The sequence below is a fragment of the Vulpes lagopus genome, chromosome X (genome assembly GCF_018345385.1).
Source record: "Vulpes lagopus strain Blue_001 chromosome X, ASM1834538v1, whole genome shotgun sequence".
NCBI lineage: Eukaryota > Metazoa > Chordata > Mammalia > Carnivora > Canidae > Vulpes > Vulpes lagopus.
The window spans coordinates 114,014,286-114,028,951 of record NC_054848.1 but is presented as its reverse complement, the minus strand read 5'-3'; the positions used below and the strand labels follow the sequence as shown (position 1 = coordinate 114,028,951).

At 37.7% G+C, this 14,666-nt stretch overlaps 1 long non-coding RNA gene across 1 annotated transcript in view; it reads left to right on the top strand.

Annotated features, from left to right (window-relative positions):
* Positions 1-2,991: 2,991 nt before the first annotated feature.
* Positions 2,992-14,666, top strand: part of LOC121483476 — a 111,950-nt gene continuing 100,275 nt past the window's right edge. The window contains exon 1 of the long non-coding RNA XR_005985737.1: positions 2,992-3,126. This is a non-coding gene — a long non-coding RNA (uncharacterized LOC121483476). The remainder of the gene's footprint in view (positions 3,127-14,666) is intronic.

Here is a 14,666-nt window from a genome sequence, read left to right as displayed (position 1 = left end):
TAATGGAATAGTAGTGACTAATCATAGCTAATATGAAGGATTATTTCAAATAATCACATCCTGATATATAGATAATTGGCCTCTAAAGAAAATATCCAGAACACAGAATTAGGGATGACTGAGTGGCTCCATCAGTTAAGCATCTTACTCTTGATTTTGGCTCAGGTCATGATCTCGAGGTCATGCTCAGCAGGGAGTCTGCTTTCTCTCCCTTTCCCTCTTCCGCCCCCTCTGCCCTTCTGCCCCTCTCTGCATGTGCACATTCTGAAATAAATAAAATCTTAAAAAAATAATTGTGTATTTTGGCTTTGAAACAAACATGATAATTTAATAGGTTGTTTTTATTTCTTCTCAGTTTCCAAAACAACCTGAATCTTCAGATTTTTTAAAATGATTTTGTTGATTTATTCATGAGAGACACAAAGAGAGAGGCAGAGACATAGGCAAAGGGAGAAGAAGGCTCCCTGTGGGGAGCATGATGCGGGACTCAATCCCAGAACCCTGGGATCACAACCTGAGCCAAAGTCAGATGCTCAACCAGTGAGCCACCCAGGCATCCCTAAAATTTTCTAAATAAATAACTGTCACAGAAATAGGTTATATCTAGGAAGTGAAAATATTTACTTATCCTTAATAAATTTCATTTGCTTTGAAATATGAAAAAGTGATTATATTAATAACATTTCCAGAAATAATTCTTGTATTATATAATTCTAGCAAATCCCCTTTAAATGATTCTCCAACATCTATGAAGGGATGAAAAGGTAAAATATTTGAAAAGGAAAAAAACTAATGGGGAAAAGTAAATTAACGGTTAATAAAAGTAAAATAAACTAAATAAAGTCAATTTAATTAGTAATTGATAAAAGTATAAAAAGACTTGAAAGGAAGCATGAATTTTACATTTTCAACTCTTTATTCTGTGCGTAGCTGTTTTATATCCCTACCTTTTTATACTACTCTTAAAACAGTTATCCCTATTTTATATGTCTATATTAGTTTATGAACTTAGGTGGAGGTCTTTATACTTAAGTTTACATAATTAATTTTGGCCTACCATTAATAGAGAAAATGTCTTTTACTTATTTTTTGAGAGAGAAGGAGAAAGAGAGAAAGAGAGAGAGTGAGAGCGAACACCTGGAGCAGAGGGGGAGGGAGAGAGAGAGAATCTCCATGCTGAGCATGGAGCCTGGCTTGGGGCTCGAACTCACAACCCTGATACCATGACCTAGGCTGAAATCAAGAGTCTAACTAACCCTTAATCAACTGTCTTTTAAAGTTATCTGTTTGGCTGTAGTTACTTATGCAAATAAGATGAAGAAGCTATTTATTTACTTGAGATAAAATTGACATACAACGTTGTAATAGTTTTAAATGTACAATATGATTTTACATATGTATATTTTGCAAAATGAATATTGAAATAAGCTTATTTAACATCCATTAGCATGTTTACAATTTTTTTTCTTGTGCTAAGAACTTATAGGGAAACCCCAGGGGTTAGAGGACGGAGGAAATAGAGAAATGCTGGTAAAAGGGTTTAAATTTCCATCTATTAGATAAGTAAGGACTGAAGATCTAGTATAAAACAGAGTGACTGTAGCTGATAACACCACATTGTATAATGGAAATTCACTAAGAGAGAAGAACTTAGATGTTCTCACCAAAGGAAAAAAATTTCATGAATAAATCGGAGAAGGACAAACATTATATGTTCTCATTCATTTGGGGAATATGCAAAAATAGTGAAAGGGAATAAAGGGGAAAGGATAAAAAATGAGTGGGAAATATCAGAGAGGGTGACAGAACATGAGAGACTCCTAACTGTGGGAAACGAACTAGGGGTGGGGGAAGGGGAGGAGGGCGGGGGGTGGGGGTGACTGGGTGACGAACACTGAGGGGGGCACTTGATGGGATGAGCATTGGGTGTTATGCTATATGTTGGCAAATCGAACTCCAATAAAATATATGTAAATATTTTTTAAAAATATATAAATATAAAAAAATATTTTAAAAATATAAATATATATAAATATATAAATATAATAAAAATATATAAATATCATATATAAAATATATAAATGTAATGTATATAATATATTTAAATAGAAATATGTATATTTATTTTTATATATAAATATATTTATATTATTATGTATTTATACTATATATTATTACATATAATATATAATATATATTATATACTTATATATAAATATATATTTATTATATATATTGCCTATATATAAATATATATTTATATTTATATGAATTTAATATTTAATTATATAAATTATAAGTTTATATATAAATACACATATAAATATATGTAATATATATTTATATGAATCATATATATAAATATATTTATATTTATATAAATTTATATATTTATATAATTATATAAATTATCAGTTTATATAATTTATAGTTATATTTATATTTATATATATTTATACATATTATGTATATAAAGACTATCCCAACAGACTTACTTTTCTTGCATTTGCTTTCAAGAGTGTTTCATATATTTTCCACAAGAGCCTGCTAATATTTTGCTAGATCCGTACTTGAGAATTTCCGTTTCTGTTGTTTTCCAGGGTCCTGAAAATGGCATTGGGCCATTCATATTCCAAGAAGTATTTCTTACTGGGATACAGAAAATCAACCGAATGTTGTATATTGACTTTGAACCTCTATCCGTGTTCTGCCTATGAATTTCCATCTGGGCACAGAGCGATGGGCTCCAGTTCTGTTGGAACTTCCCGCGTCGTGGCAGCGAGTGACCGGAATATTGAATTTCGGCCATTCAGCGGGGGCACCGCCAACGGGACCACGGACCCTGAAGCAAGCGGGCTCGAGCCTCCTGCGCTGCGTCCTGACGGCCGGCAGGGGGCGCGCGAACCCACCGCGGCTGGCTCGCGTGATGCGCATGCGTGGTCGGCCGGCGGAGGTCGGCGCCTTTTTCGGGGACGGGACAGAAGTTTCCTCAGGCCTAGTGAGGCGCTCCTGCCGCTTCGGGACAACTTGCGCCGCGTCGTCAGCGGGGGGCGCAGTTTCCTGCCCAGGCCCTGGCCGGCTGACGAGCGGCCTTGGCTGCACTTCTCCAGGACATGTTTCTGAAGAGTGAGTAGAGACCCTTTCATTTTCTAGAATGTTCCCACCTGCTTTATCCTTTACGGTCTCCTACGAAATTTTAACGAGAATTAACTAGCAAAAGCGGCCTATTCGCTGAGTGTTCTTGAGGGTCGAATTCAGAGCCTCCTGCGTCAGTTTTATGGACTCAAGACCGTTTCTGGGGAGAAATCGCGGTACAGCCTCAGACAGAGGGAAACGCCTACATAGGAGTGAAATTAAAGAAAAAAATCAGGGCCAGACGGTCGTTCGTGGAGTTAGATCACAGCCTGAGGCAAAGCACCCGCTTTGCATTGCCACGTTTTTTTTTTTTTAATCCGGGACTCGAAGAAGGACACTTCTGTGCCTTATCCTTACTCTGTTCCCAAGCTTTGCCTTGGTAGACATTACTCCGAAAGGGGCAGTTTTTATTTATTTTATTTATTTATTTTTATTTGTTTTTTTATTTTTTAAAAGATTTTATTTATTTACTCATGAGAGAGAGACAGAGAGAGAGGCAGGCTCCATGCAGGGAGCCCGACGTGGGACTGGATCCGGGGCTCCAGGGTCACGCCCTGGGCCTAATGCAGGCGCTAAACCGCCGAGCCACCCAGGGATCCCCCTTTTAAAAGATTATTTATTTATTTTTTTATTTAAGATTTTATTTATTCATGAGAGACACACAGAGAGAGGCAGAGACACAGACAGAGGGAGAAGCAGGCTCCATGCAGGGAGCCCAACTCGGGGCTCGATCCCGGATCCCAGGATCACACCCTGAGCCGAAGGCAGGCGCTAAACCGCTGAGCCACCCAGGGATCCCTTTTTTAAAATTTTATTTATTTATTCATGAGAGACACAGAGAGAGAGAGAGAGGCAGAGACACAGGCAGAGGGAGAAGCAGGCTCCCCGCAGGGAGCCCGACGTGGGACTTGATCCCAGGACCCCAGGATCACGCCCCGGGCTGAAGGTGGCGCTAAAGCGCTGAATCCCTCCACCCGGGCTGCCACCTGCGGATTTTATTATAACGTAGGCAAGGCCGCCTTCCTGAGTAGAACAATGAATATGATATCCCTGTTTTCGCTTCTTTAAAAAAAAAAAATAGAGATGTAATTTACATCCCACAACATACATTGGTTTCATGTTATACGATTCAACGAGTTTTAGGGAATCTGCAGGTGTGCACCCATTACTATAATTAAATTTACAGCAGTACCTTCAACTCTAAAAGACATTTATTGCTCATTTGTGTTTGGCTTCCTGTTCCCCTAGCTCCAGGCAACCACTGTTCTATGTTCTTCGCTTTGGATTTGAATTTCTGGACATACCATGTGAATGGAGTCATAAAATATCTGGTATTTTATGCCTGTTTCATTTTTCCGATTATCATATTGTTTTCAAGGCACATAGATGTTGTAGCATGTCCCAGTACCTCATTCCCTTTTTATGGATGAATACTATTCTGTGGTATAGAAAGACCACATTTTGGGTATCTCTTCATCAGTTGATGGACATTTGGGTTGTTTCTAATTTTCAGCTGTTGTGAATAATGCTACTAGGAGCATTCATGAGCACCTTCTGGTCTGCATCTATATTTACCTTGAGTATATAACTAGGTGTGCAAGTGCTAGATTATAGGTGAACTCTGTGTTTTGAGGAATAGCTAAGGTGTTTTCCAAAGTGGCTTAATTACTTTCCAATCTTCATAGCACTGTATGATTTTTCTAGTTTCTCCCCATCATCACCAATACTTGTTACAGTCTTTTTTTTTTACTGTGACCTAGTGACTATAAAGTGGTATCTCACTGTATTTTAAATTTATGTTTCTCTAATGATTAATCATAGTAATCATATTAGGTGCTTATTGACCATTAGCATATATTCTTTGGTTAAGTATCTTCAAATCCTTTTCCCCTACTACTTATTTATTTATTCATTCATTCATTCATTCATGAATAATAGACACACCGAGAGAGGCAGAGAGATAGACAGAGGGAGAAGGGAAAAGCAGGCTCCTCGTAGGGAGCCTGATGCGGGACCCAATTCCTGGACCGGGATCACACCCTGAGCCGAAGGCAGATGCCCAACCACTGAGCCACCCAGGCGTCCACTATTTCCTCTACTTTTTAAAAATATTTTACTTTTAGGGCACCTGGATAGCTCAGGTGTTAGAGCATCTGACTCTTGATCTTAGGGTCATGAGTTCAAGACCCATGCTGAGTTTGGAGCCTTCTATAAAAAAATAATTTTATTTTTAAATAATGTCTAACCCAACGTGGACATGAACTTACAACCCCAAGGTCAGGAGTTGTATACTCTACAACTCCTCCTACTTTTTAATTAGCTTGTCTTCCATTTCATCAAAGAAGACACATAGATGGCAACAGACACATGAAAAGATGCTTAATATCACTGATCATCAGAGAAATACAAATCAAAACTACAATGAGATATCATCTCACACAGGTCAGAATGGCTAAAATTAACCACACAGGAAACAATAACAGAATAGCTAAAAGTAACAATACAGGAGGGGATGTGGAGAAACAGGAATCCTCTTACACTGTTGGTGGGAATGCAAACTGCTGCAGCCACCGTGGAAAACAGTATGGATGTTCCTCAAAAAGTTAGACATGGAACTACTCTGTGATCCAGCAATTTCACTACTATGTGTTTTTCCAAAAGATACAAAAATACTGATTTGAAAGAATACAAGCATCCTGATGTTTATTGCAGCAATATCAATAATAGCCAAACTATGGAAAGAGCCCAAATGTCCACTGACTGATGAATGGATAAAGAAGATGTGATATCTACATACACAATGGAATACTACTCAACCATCTCATTCATAAAAAAAGAACAAAATCTTGCCATTTGCAATGACATGGATGGATCTAGAGACTATAAGGCTAAGCAAAATAAGTCAGAGAAAAACAAATACTATATGATTTCACTCATATGTGGCATTTAAGAAACAAAACAGATGAACATGGGGGAGGGGGAAGAGAGAGGTCAACCAGAAAAGGGACTCTTCATTATTGAGAACAAATTGAGGGTTACTAGAGGGGAGGTGGGCAGAGGGATGGGTTGAATGGGTTACAGGGATTAAGGTGGGCGCTTGTGATGAGCACTGGGTGTTGTATTAAGTGATGAATCATTGACTTCTACATCTGAAACTAATATTACACTAACTACAGTTACTGTGTTAACTCTAATTTAAACAAAAACTTGAAGGGATGCCTGGGTGGCTCAGCGGTTGAGCATCTGCCATTGGCTCAGGGCGTGATCCCGGAGTCCTGGGATCGAGTCCCACATCAGGCTTCCTGCATGGAGCCTGCTTCTCCCTCTGCCTGTGTCTCTGCCTCTCTCTCTCTGTCTCTCATGAATAAATAAATGGATTAATAAATAAATAAATTCTTAAAACTTGAAGAAAAAAGAAAAAGAACAACAAAAATAATTAACTTGTTTTATTATTAGGTTGTAGGGATTATTTATATAATATGCATATGACTCCTATCAGATACAAGAACTACAAATATTTTCTACCATAATAAGTTATTTCAGGAATTCTTGATGCAAGCTGAAATTTTCCTTTCCTCCTTTCCAAATTCCTCTAAAGATTAATGCTTCAAGAAAACCACATGGCTAGATTGTGTCAGAGATAAGGTGGGAAGGGCAAAAAATGAAATATACAAAAATTAGAATGTTACTTGTCACAATTAATAACCAGCGAAGACAATGAATGTAAGAAATGAGAAAACATACATATCAAAACTCCAAATATGCAAAACTGTTAGACATAAATTTATCTTACTCTTTCTAGACATATATAAAGAAGGCTGCATATCTTTCCAGGAGAACCAAAGCTGGATTTCTTGCCTACTTTTGTACTTACATCAGAGGTTAAGCTCCATCTCTTCTGAGAACCCCATCCTATAAATTGTGATTAACTTCCATTGGCCTACTGGTTTTAGAGTCTTAACATACATAGAATGCCGAGAAACACCTTGAGAATGCCTGACATCCAATGGCTGCCAGGGCCCTCCTGAGTTCAGGGATAGCAGCTCCACCCCCACCACTGGTCCAAAAGCCACTACAAACTTTATTCTTGTTGAGCATCACTCTACCCAGACAAGTTCTCTGGTTAGGGCACAGCACACTGCAGGGCTGTAATGGAGGAATGCCCGCTCCCCCCCGCCCCACTCTCAGTGTAGCTTTCATTTCTCTCTCCACCACATCATCATGAGCATACCCAAAATTTTCCCGTAACCCTAGAGAATGCTGACCCACTGCCCTCCAACTTGCAAACCTCCCTCAATTGGGATCTCATCACCTGCTCTACATTTACCTGGATGATTATTAGGACTCAGAAGAGTCTTGTTCCTGTGTTTTCTTCTATTAGAAAGTATCTTTACCTTCTCTAACCTCTGGTGTTCACATTGTCAGGAATGGAACTTTGAAAATGGTTTGCTTTTCCAAAAAGACAAGAACAATCTCCCACCATACTTATCTGTGCCCCACAAGCCCCTACAATTCACATTACAGAAAAGCAATGACCACAGCCCTGGCTGGAACCCTAGTAATGAAAGTGGAGATGGGTCAAGGGTGTGAGTATAGAAAGGGTAGAAATCTTATTTCCTCCTCTATCCCCTAACCCAGGCCAGCCTAACCAGTCAAGCAGCCAAGGATGGAAGGACAGTGCCCAGCTTTGCCATTCTCCAAGGACCCTTCCCTTGGGCATCTGGGATTGGCCAAACTCCGTAAGAGGAATTGAACTTTTTCAGTGATTTCCTCAAATATTTCGTATGTGCTAGTGCAGGATTAGTCATGAGAGGACCTGAGGTGCTGCAGTGAGGCAATCAGACACAGACACTGGTCAGGGATGAGCTTGATGGCTGTGAGATGTAAAGACAGTTATTAAATTTTTTTCCTTATTTTTTTTGTCATCACTAAAAAAAGATATATATATACCAGCTTGTACCTCATAGGTTCTAGTAAGAACTCAATAAATGCATGTGTGTGAAAAACTTCGAAAAATCCTTGGCACATTGTAAACATTTTGTGTTGACTTGTTTCCGCCATTTATGTTGTTAGTATTAATCTATCCTACATCATCCTATTTCCTTGGGCAAGTCCCTTGTCCATCTGTGATATGAAGATTGTGATGCACTGAATACATATGGCCTTTTCCAACACTGACTTTTTAAAAATTAAGATATAACTACCATAACATCTACCCTTTAAAATTTACAACTCAGTATATTTTAGTTTATTCAGGGGGTTGTGCAATCATTACCACGTCTTATGCCAGGATGTTTTCATCACTTCAAAAGGAACTCTATATCCATTAGCAGTCATTGGAGATCCCCCTTCTCCAGCACCTGGAAACCACTATTCTACTTTATATCCTTTATGAATTTGCTTATAATGGACATTGCATATAAATGAAATCATTTGACATATGGCCCTTTGTATCCATTTTCTTATACCTGGCATATTTTCAAGGCTTACTAATATATGATTACTTCATTCTTTTTTTATCACTCAACACTATTCCATTGTATGGATATGGAAACTGTGTTTGTCCATTCATCAGTACATGGTCATGTGTGTTATTTACGTTTTTTAGCTCTTATGAATAACAGTTAAATGAATATTTGTGTGCACATTTTTGTGTAGACATGTGTGTTGACTTCTTTTGGGTGGAATTGACCTAGGTAAAATTGCTGGGTCATACAGTGACTCTATATTTGAACATTTTGAGGGACTGCCAGACTTTGTTCCAAAGTAGCTGCCATATTTACATTCTCACCAGCAATGATTTATCAACCTTGCAAAGAATTGCTATTGTTGGGGTGCCTGGGTGGCTCGGTTGAGCATCTGACTCTTGGTTTTGGCTCAGGTCATGATCTCATGGTCACAAGATTGAGCCCCATGTTGGGCTCTGCACTCAGAGTGGACTCTGCTTTAGTTTCTCTCTCCCTCTCCCTCTGGCTCACTCTCTCTCTCAAATAAATAAAATCTTAAAAAAAAAATCATTGCTACTGTCTTTTTTTCTTAATCTTACAGGATGTGAAGTTGTATCTCATTGTGATTTTGATTTGCATCCCCCTAATAACTAATGACATTGAGCATCTTTTAATGTACTTATTGGCCCATTTATCTTTTTTGAAAAAGTCTCTAGATCCTTTTCCAATTTTTAAAAAAGATGTATTTCAGAGAGAGAGAGTGCACAAGCAGAGGGGGGCAGGCAGAGGAAGAGGGAGAGGGGAAGCAGACTCCTTGCTGAGCAGGGAGCCCAGCATTGGGCTCATTGGGCTCAATCCCAGGACCCTGAGATCATGACCTGAGCTGAAACCAAGAGTCAGCCACTTAACCGACTGAGCCACACAGGCAACCAGATCCTTTTATCATTTTTAAAAATTGGATTGTCTTCTTATTAAGTTGTAAGAGTTAGTGATATAACCTGGATAATAAGTTCTTATCAAATATAAAATTTGCAAGTATTTTTTCCCATTCTGTGGGTTGCCTTTTCACTTTTTTTTTAAAAGACTTTATTTGTTGATGAGAGAGAGAGAGAGAGGGGGGCAGAGACATTTGCAGAGGGAGAAGCAGGCTCCCTGCAGGGAACCTGATGGAGGACTTGATTCCAGATTCCAGGATAACAACCTGACCCAAAGGCAGACACTCAACCACTGAGCCACCCAGGCACCCACCTTTTCACTTTTTAATAGTGTCCTTTGAAGCCCAATGTTTTTATGTTTTTTATTGAAGTATAATTGACATACAATATTATATTAGTTTCATTTATACAACACAATAATTTGACATTTGTATACATTGCAAACTGATCATAGTATGTCTAGTTACCTACTGTCTGTCATCATAGAAAGTTAATAATATTGACTGTATTCACTGTGCTATACATATATTCCATTACTTATTTATTTTATAACTGGAAGTTTGTATCTCTTGATCCTCCCAAATGTTTTATTTTATTTAATTTATTTTATTTAAAGATTTTTATTTATTTGAGAGATAGGGAGAGAGCGTGAGTGCACTAGAGGGGGGGTAGAGGGAGAGAGAAAGAGAACAAAAAGCAGACTCTGCACTGAGCACAGGGCCCAGTGTGGGGCTTGATCACATGATCATGGGGTCATAGCCTGAGCTGAAACCTGAAGTCGGATGCTTAACCAACTGTGCCACTCAGGTGCCCCTAAATATTTTGTTTTTGGTGAAGTCTATAAATGTGGCTAATTACTACTAGAATTACTACTCCAACACGGTGATATTGGAGTGGTGATTAAGCTTAGCTAATGGATTGGATTGTTCAGAGTGCTTGTATGCTGAGATCCAAGGATATAAGTTCTCAAGGATAAACAAACTAAATTATCAATAAATTTGTTTCATTAGGTGTATGACTGCATATAAAAATGATGTGATTACTTCCGTTTCTAGATTGTGTTTAGTTTATAGCAGTATTTTTATGTGCATTGGCTCATTTAACCGTCTTGACAGATCATTGAGGCAGAAGTAATAATATTTTCTGTCATGAGTTTTATTATGCAGATTAAATGAGTAGAATCACAAAATAGCTCTTAGCATAGTGCCTAAATGTTAGTGAGAACTGGGTAAATGTTAATAATTGTCATTGTTATAATTGTTGTTACTAGTTGTAAGGCCAGGAATATTCCTTTTTACAGATTGGGAAGCTTGAGACTTTAATTTGTTTAATGTGGTAGGAGCTAAATTAATAAAAAAAAATCTGTGTGTAATTATAATTTAAAGATACTACTTTCTGATTCTAATATTTTAGACACAACTATAGAAAGAAAAAAATTAGAATTCAACCCACATATCCAGCCTCAACCATTACCAAATACCCCATACTAATCTGTCCACATTTTTTCTTTGCTGACACAATCATCTACTAACTCCTAAATGTGTACAAATAAAGCTTTTTCTTCCACCTCGTTTTGTTTGTGCAAGTATGACCTCATTCTGTTTTTCTGCGTCTTCTTTCCTTTTCTGACTTCTTTGCTTAACAAAAGATAGTGTATGTCCCTTTCTGGATTGTGATTTTATGGTTCATATTTTATACTCTACCTCTTTAACCCATGTGGAATTTATTTGGGTAAATACTGGGAAGTTGGTCTTTCAGGTTTCTTTTTTTTTCCTGCCAGTATGAAATTGGGTCTCATAACATTTGAGCTTCTAGTTTGTTACATTGATCCTTCAGTCACTTCTTGAACCAGATAGTCAGTTGTTTTAATTATAATAGTTAGACACTGCTGTCTGGTATTTGCTCAACAAATATTTATCAGTGACAGTTACATGCTATTTTTAAACAAAAGAATCAAGAATACTTGTCCTCATGGAACTTGCATTCTAGGTGGGAGGAAAGGGCACAGACTTAAGTTATATACCATTAGAGGGTGGTAAAAATAAAGGTCAGGGGACCCTCTTGCACTGTTGGTGTGAATGCAAACTGGTGCAGTCACTGTGGAAAACAGTATGGAGATTCCACAAAACATTAAAAATAGAATCACCATATGGTCCAGTAATTCCACTACTGGGTATTTACTCAAAGAATACAAAAACACTAATTTGAAAAGATAAATGCACCCCTATGTTTATTGCAGCATTATTTACAATAGCCAAAATACGGAAGCACCCCAAGCGCCCATTGATAGATGAATGGATAAAGATGTAGTGTATATATACAATGAAGTGTTACTCAGCCATAAAAAATAATGAAATCTTGCCATTTGTGATGATGTGGATGGATCTAGAGACAATAATGCTAAGCAAAATAAGGCAGAGAAAGACAAATACCATATGATTTCATTCATATGGAGTTTAAGAAACAAAACAAATGAACAAAAAAAGATGTGAGAAATTCCAGACTCTTAACTATAGAGAACAAACTTATGGTTATCAGACCGGGGGGAAATGGGTGAAATAGATGAAGAGGATTAAGAGTACACTTATCTTGATAAGCACTGAGCAATGTATAGAAATAAGTGGCTATATTGTACACCTGAAACTATTATCGCTTTGTATGCTGACTATAGTGGATTTAAGTAAAAATAAAATAAAGTTCAACGGTTAAAATATACATTCAGGTTAAAAAAGGTTCTAGAGTTCCAGTATGGGGACAGGTTGTATAATTAAATAAAGTGATCAAGGAAATCTTTGAAGGGTAGCAGAATATGCCACTGTAAAATATGCCATTTTGGTATTTTGATTACTTTGAACAGTAGTCTTTTGAAAAATAACAAACTTGACTTTCTCTGAACTCCCTTTATCTACCTAAAGGCAGATCCTTCAAAAAGAACTCAGGTGTCATAAATCCCTTCCAAGAGTTTCATCATCAAGGGAAGATTGACTTTTGTCATAGGAACGGAGACTAGAAGTCAACGGTACACTCAGACAAATGTCACAAACCATCATACCTCCTACCTATTCTTCTAAGGACCCATTTGTCTTTCCTAAAAATCAGATGTAATCATTATACTGCATTTCTGGTGGAGTAGTCACACAGGTCAAGAATGAAGCTACTTAAAAATACTTTGCTAAACTGCAAATCAGCCAACACACTAAGGTTTTTTTTTTTTTTAACCAAAATATGGTTCTAATTCTGTAGCCCATATTTATGGATAACATATTGCTTTGCTATCCAAAATCCAGTCATCTTTTGGTATATGAGTACAGAGAACAACCTGTCTCTAATACATGTGATTTAAGGCCCATTGAGGGCAGTATTGGCATTGACTATGACCATATATCTGCCAGAGCATTTGGGGTTTTGTTTGTGGAGGGAGCACTCAAATCAGGGATGCTGCTTGATTCTCCTGTATGGAGACATGTAGCATTTAGTACAAATGAGAATGTGGTGGCTGTTAAAAAAAAAAACAACTTTACTATTATTAGAGGTGCAATTTTCACTTGATTTTCATGATGCAATGCGAACTCACAGAATATATTATCTGGTTAGAAATCCCAAGATAATAAGGTAAAAACTATGAAAACTATTAAGACAGTCAAATAAGGTAAGTAAAAACTAATTATATATAATATATATTAATGTAACAATATATAATGTAATAATATAATTATTGCAGGGGAAGAACATTTTTTCTCTACTCTTCTGGATTCTTTTGCCTGGTCTATTAATTAAATTGACGTAAGACAGATTAACAGGAGAAAAAAAATGTTTGTTTTGGAGCCCTACAAAGGCTTGAGGGGCTCAGAGGCATTGAGGCTTGGATGCTATCCTGAGCTGAGCAGACAGGGGTAGCGGATCTGGGGCTTCAAAGGGAAGGAAGACAGTTCACAGGAAGACGTGAAGAGCAAATGTTTGGTAAACAAATGTTTGTCCTGCCATGCAGACAGTGGGACACAGGAAGGAATCTGATCGCTAGGCTCTGTGGCGCTCCTTCCAGCTTACCACATCTAGCTCAGACTCTCTGTACTTCTCTCTGGTGGTAGCTCTTTTCCTGGACCAGGCCCTCTATCAAAATTCTTAGAGGCATTTAAGGGAGAGGTAAAAGCTTTTCCTGAATCTTTTAAGTCTTGATTATCTTCAGCTGAAATAATCCATGTACCAAAGTGGCACATTTTGGGGAATCTCCTTCTGAACCTATTATGTGTGTGTGTGTGCGTGTGTGTGTGTATGTGTGTGTAAAGTCACACATAAAAGGAAAAATATCTAATGACTTTATATGAATGAATCTATCAAGAATTGTTCTAAAGCTATAAAGAGAAGCCACAGTATCTCCTAAGTCATATGAAAGTCTGGAATGAACAGATGTTCATTTTACTGTAAGGGAACATTTGATATTTGTAATGAGGTTTCTTCCCCTTAAATTCAATGTATGCTTTATGATAATTGTACAAAAAAATCACACAATCTTCCCTGAATTTGACAAAGTGGTGTTAAAGTCATCCAGAAATACACTTGGGTACATACATATTCTGATAAAATTTGAAAACGGCAAGACTAATGAAAGATATTTACCACACCAGGCACTCACTGGCATTTTAAAGTTGGAATAATTGGCCAAATGTTATGTGGGCTCACACATTGACTATCAGGTCAATGGAACCATATTAATGAAACAAATGCTGGGGAAACAGCAGAAGACAGTGATAAAGTGTGAAAAGTGTTACTTTGCAACCAAAAGATTCAGTCTGATTTTTTAAAAAGATGTTTTTTTATTTTTTTAAAGATTTTATTTACCTATTCATGAGAGACACAGAGAGAGGCAGAGACACAGGCAGAGGGAGAAGCAGGTTCTGTGCAGGGAGTCTGACATGGGACTTGATCCTGAGACTCCAGGATCACGTCCTGGGTTGAAGGCAGGTGCTAAACCGCTGAGCCACCCAGGGATCCCCAAGATGTTTTTATTTTAAAGTAATCTTTACACACATGGGGCTTGAACTCACAACCCTGAGATCAAGAGTCGCATGCTCTAGAGACTGAGATAGCCAGGCACCACTCAGTCTGACTTTTTAAGTTTTTATTTTAATCACCTGGTGCTCATCACGAT